General features: G+C 39.8%; 1 pseudogene; it reads right to left on the bottom strand.

Moving 5' to 3' along the window:
- Window positions 1-3,694: 3,694 nt before the first annotated feature.
- On the bottom strand, window positions 3,695-6,246 carry LOC132051151 (high affinity nitrate transporter 2.3-like; annotated as a pseudogene).
- Window positions 6,247-6,756: the final 510 nt, after the last annotated feature.

Here is a 6,756-nt window from a genome sequence, read left to right as displayed (position 1 = left end):
GAAATACAAAGAGAATGAATGATTGAAGGTGTATAAAATGAAAAACATCAGAAGTGCCGAGGTACTTACGTTTGTCGTTCCATCGCTCAGGGAAGGGCATGGAACTTGCAGGGATTAACTTCGCAGTTTTAACCAGGACAAAACATTCCGGCCAATCGCGATCTGTATTTTCGTCTACGCTAGAAGGGATCGGGTGTTTCCCTTGGTTAAAAAGCTTTATAACCCCGCCACAAAAGAGTCGCGGGCTATACAATCGGATCAGATATTGCAAAGTAAAATCCACATTAACATTGCCCGCCAAAAAGCGGAGGCAAGTGATGATCCGCCAAACGTTCAGGCCAATTTGCGCAAGACACAAGTTGTACGTCTTGCACATGTCAAGGATCACCTGTTCAATGGGAGGTTCGAGGTTAAATGTGAAGGGATAGGTGTAAACATTCAAGTACCCTTCCTTAAAAGTGGTCACATCGTCGTCAGGACCTGGGACTATGATCTCGAAGACTTTAGTCATCCAACCGCAATCGGATCGAACCCGGGCAATATCCGTCTCTTTGGTCGAGGAGGGGTAGCTCCTGACGTCGAAGCCTCGATCGGATATTGTCGAAGGCTTCTCGACCACAAACTCGGCATCAAAATGGTACTGCGAAGGCAAAACAACGCGCGCCTGAGGTTCGGTCGGAATGCTAACCTCGGGGTCAGCAACGATATCAATTGTCGGAGGGGAGACAGCCGGAGAAACAGCTCCTGAAGAAGACCTCGAGTTTGAAGTCATTTCTTATGAAGATAGGGAGGAAAAGAAAATCCAATGAAGATTTGAAGATATGGGTAAATTTTTTAAAGAACTAGATGAATGTCTGAAGGTGGAAGATGAAGATTTGAAGATCTGTAGATGAAGGTTTGAAGGTTTGAAGATTTAGAGTTGAAAATTTTAAGATTTTAAGGCTCGGAAGATTTTGGATAGTCGGGTGGTAAAAAGTAAAAGAGTAAAAAAAGGGCTTTTATAGAAATAGTGAGAGACAGTTCTCATTCGTAACTGAAGAGGCAGCCAATCGAGAGCCGACACATGCACCAAGTATGAATGACGTGACACGAAAGGACGGTTGGTTTCCCACTCATTTTTTGAAAATAAAACTGACAGCAGAAGGTTCTACCGAGATCAGCATTCGCTCATTGTCTTTCCGATGTAAATTCAGACAAAAGGAAATTCGTGCACAATAAGATCCAATTCGATTCAAATGAAGCTGAAAATGGATAAAAGCATTCGTAATCCAAAAAGACCCTATTCGGTTCAAATAAAACTCTTATATATTGAAAGATACATAATTCTCAGTTATAATAACCGCACAAAATATGGCCAAACATATGGTCCTAAACAAAAAAAGGGGGGAATCAGTCCGATGACTCCAGGGTTAAGAGCTTTGATTCGCAACCTCGACGCTTTATCAGGTTTATACTTCGGCTCAGTAGCTTCAGGTTCATACTTTGGCATGGCCGAATTACCACTGGGACTGTTCGTCACAGTGACATTAACCTCGGCTAGCAACTCGTCATCATCAAGGATAATCACGGGAACTTGGTTCCCATAAGAAGCTCCCCTCCTAGCCTCTGAAAGCAGGTGACGAGATTTGATCTGAGAACCAATTCCTGTGGAGGCTACCGGGATGGTCAGAACATTTCTTTGCTTCCTTTCCTGCATCTTCGGTAGCGTCATCCTTGGTACTTTTCTTCTTCGAGGAAAGTCTCTTCGCTGGAAGTCCTTAAAAAAAAAAAAAAAAAGGTATCCGAGCATAAGGCATACAACGGTTGAAAACAGCTAGTGAATGTGAAAGGTCAAAAATTTACCATGATTCTTCCCTTTCCACCATTCGGAGAAATGCTTCTCCAAGAGCGGGTTAGGTCACGAGAAGCGTCTAATAACGCGGCGACCCAATCAAAAATTCTAATTATAAGCTCCGGTTCGACCGAAACTAGAGTGGGATTCCACGCTTTAGGAAAAGTTTCGGATAAAGAACGATGGAGTTGGTTCATCCGAATCATAACAAATCGGTGTAGCCAGCCTCTGTCATAGTCATCCTCGGGGTCAATGAGACCTCGTGCTCCGCGAGGATATAGATGCACTACGCCACCTCGAATAACTCGTGGTACGTAGATATGAATCAGTGATCGAGGGTAAAAGAGACTCCGGCTGTGTTGGCCAAAAGATTAATACAATACACCAATCTCCAAACTTGCAGAGCAACTTGCCCGACACAAATCCGATAACGACAACAAAAATCCTCTATTACCTGAGGAACGGGGAAAGAGTAACCAATCTCCAAACCTGCGACATGGTGGTTGATTCTTGTCCCGTGGCTGACTTGGACGACGTCGATGTTGGCGCCCAAATTGCAGTCATCCCGAACCTTGGGGATAGTGGCACCATCAACAAATGATTTGAAGCTTTCTACAGATTCAAGGTGGTTTGAAACCTTACAGTTGTTTTTGTACTTAAAGCCAGCAGGGAGAATGTCAGCGAAAAGAAACTCAAGTTCTTCACTGGGACTAGAGGCCACCGTTGGAGATGATGGTGAAGAACGGGATGGCGATGAAGGATTAGCAGGAGATTGAGTTAGCAGGGGAATAGAAGACATTGTTGAAAGGGGTTTGGAAGAAAGAGATTTCAAAAAGACTCTGACATAGGGTTTTCTCTTTAGGGTTTTTCTTTGTGTAAGGAAAATAAGTGCATGGCTAATGTGAATGAAGCACTTACCTTTTATACGCAAAAAATTGGAAGTTGAAAGGTTGGAAGTCCTCATGTTGAGCGGTTTCCAAGGCTGATCACTTCAATGGTGTGATGATGAGCGATCAACATCGTGCAGAGTGCATCAACATCGTGCAGAGTGCGGAACTGAAGAATGTCCCTTCAGGCGGCGGAGCTGGACCTTCAGTGTTGCTACCATGGGTCGATTTTGTTTTTGGGTTCAAATCCATTCCCCTTTCCACCGGGAAATGGAGGGACTATCTGTATACGGTATAAATCGGGGTAAAATGTTCGGGTCCGACGACGGAAGATCAGAGCAAGATATGAAAGTTGTTTTTGAGATGTAACGTCGGTTCGGGTTCGACCAGTCGGGTAGAATAAAGCCTGAGGGATCACAAACTGAAGGGGCGCTAGCTGACACAAACGCGAGAGATCCGACCTGTAACGGATTTCTCGCCGTCTGTTGCGTCGGCCGTCACGCCATCAACCGTTGAGGCGCCCGAGATCGTCAGGATCATTATCTCCTTAACAGATTTAGTTACCATGTACAACTCTAACTTTTGTACTATATATACAGAGGGAAATCCTCTCATTAGGGCATCTGATTCCCATTACTTTAACATCCTTACTTTGTAACTATTCAAGTTCTCAAGTTATTTATAAGTTTTGGCTCAGGCATCAAGCCCATTGCTCCGTCTTGGGACCAATTCACTGTGTTTTGCAATAACAATTTCAGGCTATCCCTTTTCTTGTTCTTTACATATCATAGAGTGCAAGTTTGTATTTCATTGCTTAAACGACATATTAAGCCACATATCCTTTAACCGCGTATAAATTCAATTGTTACCTTTTTAAGGGGTAAACACACATTTTACCTTTAATCACGTGATAAATGGACCAAAAAGAGCAACTGTTGTGAGAAGTACTAGTGCAAGAACAAGTTTAGAATAGAAATTATAAAGACAAAAAAGTTTTATTTACTATATTTACTTACAAAAAAAAAGGATAGATGACAAAGTGCTTATCATCAGTGTATGAACTACAATAGATTCATGATTGCATGCTACGCTGAGCTCATATAATATGCAACCAATCATAATTCAGTATTATATCAAAAACTTTATTTACATATTTTTCTTAATATTTCATCAAACATGTACTGGTGTAGAATTTGGTGGGGTAATAGCCGAGGAAATTATGTGTTTTCTTCCACGTTCAGATATGCTATTCTCTGCAAATTTAATGCTTCCATGATGAAGACCTTTTTGTTTCTCTTCTCGGTCCATTACGAAAGATAATATTGCTCTTCGTTATACTTTTCGTCTTTCGATCTTTGGAAGAAACATGCTTCCCAGTTTGTGGGAAATGAATTAAAGCAATAGGGACGTACAAGCTACGCCTATGAACCCCATCCACGTCAACCCCATAGATGTAGAAAATGTTGTACTAGAGAAGAAAATCAACTGTGTTAAACCGCCTCCAAAGTTGCCTCCTGTTATGGAATCGAAGAAATTAGGAGAAGATTCTGAGAGAGAGAGAGAGGAAAGTTGCCCCACAAATAGTCTAATAGTAAGTAAATATTTTGCCATTACGTAAATCATAAAGTAGAAGGAAAGTAAATTTTACCAGCACCAGTTAGGCCATAGATAAGGCCTAACGATCTTCGGGAAACAAAAGGGATGACACCATAAGTGGCCCCACATGCAGCTTGAGCTCCAATAGAGAACAAAATCATGGCTAATATGGCTATGGGAAGTGTATCTGCTCTGCCAAGCCAAACACGAATAAAACTCCTCCTAATGTTTGAAGAATCCAAAGGATCCAAAGCCTTCCTCTCATACCAAATTTTCTTGCCGCTAAATCGAAGCATATCCACCAAAAGGAGGAGCCACAAAGTTTACCATGCCATATACTCCGGCTATAACTCTGTTTGTGTGAAGCTTTAGCGAACTGGTAAAATGCATTTTGAATGATGAGTTAATTACTTATATGTATTACTCCCTCGTCACGATTTATGTGAAACAATTGAGATTTTAAGAGATAAGCTTTTTAATTTTGACCGTATATTCCGATGGAACTTTTAACATTTTGAAATAATATTTATATATTTGGAGACGGTGTAAAAAGTAGTATAATTTACAATAACTGACAATTTAAAATGTTTATAAGACATATAAAAATACTAAATATCTAAATAGAATTTGTTGAGTAGAGAACATACTTGTCATAAAAATACTCCGTCATTATATTGTTCATGCAGAGCTGAACTCCCATGGAAAACCCGTATACGAGAAAAAACACCCACGTCCTGTAATTTGTCACTGCAAACCAAAATACCTAAAAAAATGAAATAATATAAAAAATTAATCAGTTTAGGGTGATATTTAGGTATTCTGCCATAATTAATTCCTCTCTCTATGTTTGTTCATTTATCTCTTTGGGTAGCTAGGAGTACACAACTAACCTTTGAAAATTTATCTTTGTGTACATCACCGCTCTTTTGTAAGTCACAAAGATTACCATCAGGCAAATCTTGGCCAAGAATCAAGACCGTAACACCAACAATTATATGAAGCCAACCGGGGATGAAAAATGCAAGTCTCCAAAGAAAGGAGTAGCTCCGATTAGTTGAATTATGTGAAAAAGGAAAGGCATAAGGAGTTGTGTGACACCACCTCCCATGTCTCCCCGTCCTATGACAACACCATTAACAGGCCCAATTATCTGCCCATTAAACATCGTACTCGTCCAATATTGGCATGACACGAATGTTGCCAATGAAACTCCAATCATGAACCGAACCGCTATGTATCCCTGTCCAGACATAATATAATTAAAAAATATATCTTTATAATATGTTAACCATTTAAATAAGATGGTTACACACTTTAGATAAGTATGCCACTCTCATCGAACAAATTAAGCAATTAAGTGAAGTGGTGATACACTTAATTAAACAATATGCATACCTGTGGTGTTGAGACAAAAGCAACAGAGAAAACAACGGGAGAGGTAACAGGTTAACAAAGGCACATCCATATCTTGGTCCAATTAAGTCACAAAGTACACCCATAACAAGCCTGGAGAAAATGCTGCCAGAAACAGAAGCAACATCAGCATTCCCAATATCTGATCTTGTTAAATCAAGATTGTCTCGAATGATCGGAACTAGTGTAGCCGCAACAAAAGTGGAAATCAAGCAAGTGAAGAAGGAAATCCATGCAAGATGAAAAGATCTCATATGGGGTTGTGCAAATGAGAATATTTTCAGAGTTTTTGCTTTGTGTTCTGAATCAACTGGCAAAGAAAATATTGTAGTAGCTGTAGTATCATTGTTATTGTTATTATTATCAGAGGATACTGAAAAGGCAAATGTTTGTTCTCTGCCAGTTATTCCATGCATGGAGGTACCAACGGGGCCTAGTTCAGCATTAGCCATTTTTTCACTGCAAATTACAAAAGAAGTTTGTAGAGAAAGAAGCTAATTAAGCAGAAATTTGTAATGTAATGTAATGTGTTGTTATTGGAAGTGAAGGTGAGGCAAGTATTTATAGTGTTAGAGCGTTGACATTGTAAAAGCTCACATATTGTTGGCAGCCATCACCTGCTTCCTTTTTTCGTTTATCTTTTTTTGTGTCTTTTACGTGTTACACAGTTTCAACAATCAAGTATTTCTTCTGGAGACGTGTCATAATCTAGACAAAGTTTCGTTGAAAGTTTATAGCATAATACTTAAGCACCAGTATATTCCCTTCTTTTTAAAGCTAAATGCCACTATTAATTTTGTTTACTTGCCAAAATGGTTTCTACTTAATTTGTTAGTAATAAATAATACTCTATTATTTAGCAACTGGATTATGACATGTGTAAAAACAGTTACTCTATAGTGATTAACGGTGACGGCAGGGGAATCCATTATCCCCCTTCCTGTTTGTACTTGCTATGGAATACCTAAGTAGGATCCTAAAAAACCTCAAAAACAACCCTGATTTCAACTTTCATCCTAGATATGAGAA

Source organism: Lycium ferocissimum, chromosome 3 (genome assembly GCF_029784015.1).
Source record: "Lycium ferocissimum isolate CSIRO_LF1 chromosome 3, AGI_CSIRO_Lferr_CH_V1, whole genome shotgun sequence".
Taxonomy (NCBI): domain Eukaryota; kingdom Viridiplantae; phylum Streptophyta; class Magnoliopsida; order Solanales; family Solanaceae; genus Lycium; species Lycium ferocissimum.
The sequence above is the reverse complement of the archived record's forward strand: the minus strand, read 5'-3'. Positions and strand labels throughout refer to the sequence as shown.